The sequence below is a fragment of the Triticum aestivum genome, chromosome 7D (genome assembly GCF_018294505.1).
Source record: "Triticum aestivum cultivar Chinese Spring chromosome 7D, IWGSC CS RefSeq v2.1, whole genome shotgun sequence".
Classification (NCBI taxonomy): Eukaryota; Viridiplantae; Streptophyta; class Magnoliopsida; order Poales; family Poaceae; genus Triticum; species Triticum aestivum.
In genome coordinates this window covers 29,202,188-29,206,169 of record NC_057814.1, presented here as the reverse complement: position 1 = coordinate 29,206,169, position 3,982 = coordinate 29,202,188, and positions in this window count along the sequence as shown.

The window sequence follows — 3,982 nt, the reverse complement described above, 5'->3', positions numbered from 1 at the left end:
CTCTATCCATGCCTCTCTCGAATACGTAATACACACACATAACTCACGAGGCTCCGCCAAATGCATCAACTACACATTCACACATGTTACATCACGTACCCCATTGATCTAAAAAGCCCTCTCTTCTCGTTTATTTCGCATAAACATTCCTTTTGAATAAAGTGTGGCCAAAAAATTATTTTAGAGTTTCTACATATATACAACATTACAAAGTTATATGGAGGAGTACGAACGCTAATTTGCATTGCATGGTGCCCACAATGATATTTATTCCGCACTGTGAATTTGTATATTTTTATACTATATACAAAGTTAGTCATAATAAAGAGAAACGAAGAGCATCTCTCTCTCCATCGCATACCCCCCTGTACGCCCCTTTCACGTATGCACACAAAACTATCTCCAGGTCCTCTAAAAGTAAGCCCCCAGAAAATTCACGCATATTTCATCTTCTCTCGCGATATATGCAATGACGATCATTGTATTTGAAGCGAAAGCACGATACATACATCGGACTTCAGAATCCACTCATTACAGTCACCATTTACGTTTAGTGGTTATTATACAGTCATGGGCTCACCGTACAACTCTGTATTTGCTCATGACATGACTAGTTGACCAGTTAAACGCTCCACGTGGCACCTCTAGTGTTGCATCACATTATCTCACTACCATCGTGCCCACCTGTCGACTTGTATCTACTCTACATCTACACTCTTATAAAATACATAAAATACACTCTTATAAAAAACAGAGTTGGTGATGATGGTGTGCCTGCCATCCTGCAATATAGGCCGTCCGATTTATATCTGACGGATAGGAAAGAAACTATGGCAATTTTGCAAAAAGGTACCCACACACCTCTCCACATTTGCAAATAAGGCCTTCCCTCATTCATCCTTTTCTCTCACAAGATAAACAAGTCATACAAATGCATCTTGATGTTACGTGCAACACACGGGCATCTTGCTAGTAAGAATGAAAACAAACGACAAAAAAATATTTGGACGGTGGTTCGAAGTCATGACCGCGGGCACAGCGGACAAGGTGGCCTTGTATTGGTATGTTGAGCCGTCTGTTTTAACACACAGGAGCTGGTGTAATGATTATACACACACGCACGCAGGCACACGAACTGCATCCACGCAACACTCACACAAACACATGCACCCACGCACGCACGCAACACTCACACGTACACACGCAGCCACGCACGCACGCAACACTGACACGCACGCACGCAACACTCACACGCACACACACACGCATGCATGCACACACCAGTACACCACACGACCAACACACACTCTCACGCTCAAGTGCTCAACCTACACGTGCATGCGCACACATCAGGCCCTGACAGACACATACACAACCAGGTGATTCCCGCGCACGGGTTGGAGCCTTGTCATGCTGCGTAAATTTGTGTTTATCTGACCTTTTGCCTATGCGAACTGACAGGTGGGACCCACAAGGAATGTGGTCTATTTAACTAGTCAACATGGCGCCACGCAGACTATTTGGCCAGTCAACAGAGTGCAATCCGATGCTGAACAGTGAGCAAGTGACCGTATAATCACCGCAAAACGTATATAGTGACCGTAATCAGCTTATTCTGAAGTTCGGTGACTGTAGTACGCTTTTCTCTCTGTAGGCCCTCCAAAACTACATCTCTACATGTTCTCGCATGTTACATCTAACAACTATGCAATACAACACTACTACTACACTCTAACACAATAAATCATATGTGTTTTTAGTTTTACTAGATATCATATTGTTACTTATAATTATTCAGTTTGTATACATTAAAATTTCCTTTGAAATGTATGGCCAGTATCATCTACCGCGCGGGAAAAGTCCCGCCCTTTCCTGTTTAATCGGGTTTGTATCGATGGATCGTGCGAAACAGCAAAACTATAGTACTATACAGTACTACAAGTGACAGTTCACTGGGCCGTCGTGTCGTCTACTCCTCCGTCGTAAGAGTGGAGCACTCGCTTTCATAAATCTTCTATTCCCTTTCGCCGACATGTGGGACATCAAGCTACCGGGTCCACGTGCCATACCGGAATACAGTGCAGAACAGCCGGGGTGAAGCACCCCAGTCATGGCGCCGGCGTAGTAATGCGCAATGAGGCGTCAAATCACAAGCTGCACCTTTCCCGCAGTTAAGTTGGAGGGACGAAGCAACCATCATTTCACTAGTTGCTGAATCCGCTTCTCCCTCATCTTCTTCAACTTAACCACGTGTTGCTTCTGCCGTTGTTCTGCCTCATGTGGGACGTGGATCGGCTTGGTAAAGCACTGACACGTGGGACCGCATGTTAGCAAACCGCCAGGACAACGTCCTCCGAAAATAAGAAGCCTAATCCTAGACTTACAAAGGGCTACGTAGCTGCTACGTATACTTTCCATCTAATCTATATATGCCCCCCCTGATTTTCAGGTGGGGTGGGCCTAATCCTCTCCTTTAATCCAATCAAATAGTCCCACATCACATCAGTTCGCAACTTTACGTAAACCATTACGTGGATGTAGCATTGCTCAAATAAGAAACCTCCCCCGCCATCCGCGCGGCAAAATCACCTCCTTTTTACTAATCTTGATTCTATAATTTTTTAGATCAATATAATTGAGATTTGTATAGATAGCACACAGGAGCAAAACCAAGTGGTACGGTTAAGGGCATCCACAATGTGTAGCCAAATGTGAAAATAGCTTTTGGCATCGTGGGAACCATTGTGGACGGTGTTGCCAAAGCCAAAAAGATGGAACCGAAGCTCCCTGATTGATTGATTGAAGGAATAGAAAAATGCAACGTCTCTCCTCTTTCTCCCATGCTTGGACGCATGTAGTACAGTATAGAGCACAGAGTCTACTCCCCTGTCCCTTCTATCACAAATCACAAAGCAGTGAGGCGTCAAATAACAAAAGCACGGACGAAGCAACCATCATTTCACTCTTCGCTGACTCCGCTTCTCCATCGTCTTCTTCGAGAAACCATCTCACCGCACTAGTACTCCTAGTAGTACTAGTAAAGGACTTCCTGGATGCAAATAAGGCGGTTGTCTCGGCTTGCAGGAGGCACTTGCGAATGACTTACCGTGGTCTCCCTCAATGGTGTTCTCCGTCGAACGCACTTCGCCAAACCACCAAAAAAAAGATATCATCGACGTCACCGCAATGGGGAAGGAAGTCAAATATAGTTACTACCTCCATTTTTTTGTACACAAGGCCAGTATATCAAAATTACAATTTGCAAAGGGCCACTAACACTAATCGAGGCAAAATTGATGGGGTTAGCAACCAAGGACATTAATATCCCCTGCATGCATGCGGAAGTGAGAAGGTTGGTTTGCATGGCGCTGCATTAATCAAGCGATGAGGAGTGAGACGGTTAGCTCTTTGGTCTTTGGAGAAAAAAATACGCATTAATTGACACGTGAAACAAGGATTTGTATCGATTAAATCCCGCGAAGGAAAACCCCGCCTTTCTTTTTTAACACTAGTACTCCTAGTACGTACGTACTTATCCTGTTTGGGTCTAGGCCTTGCATTGCCAAACTTCGCCACACATTTTTGCCAAGCTTGCCTAAAGTTTTCAAAATAAGAAGGAGGTACACTTGCGCACGGCTGTCGCGGTCGCACCGCACCCTCACACGATCGCTCCTGCACGCCGCGGTCACACCGCACCCTCACACAGTCGCTCCTGCACGCCGCAAACCCAACCAAGGGAACGCACGCTCACTGACACGTGCTGTCGCATGTGAACAAACCAAACTCAGCCATCCTATCGCTGACACATAATTTTCGTTCATAGAGTATGTTTATCCAACCGCATGTTGGGGAGTATCCGTACGGCCCGTGCGGTGGTCTGTTGGGGAAGAAGAAGAGGTGAGGAAGAAGGAAAGAAGGGTTAGGAGACGTAGGATATTCATCCAACCGCCTGAAATGGTAGACTGACCCAAGTCAGGCGACT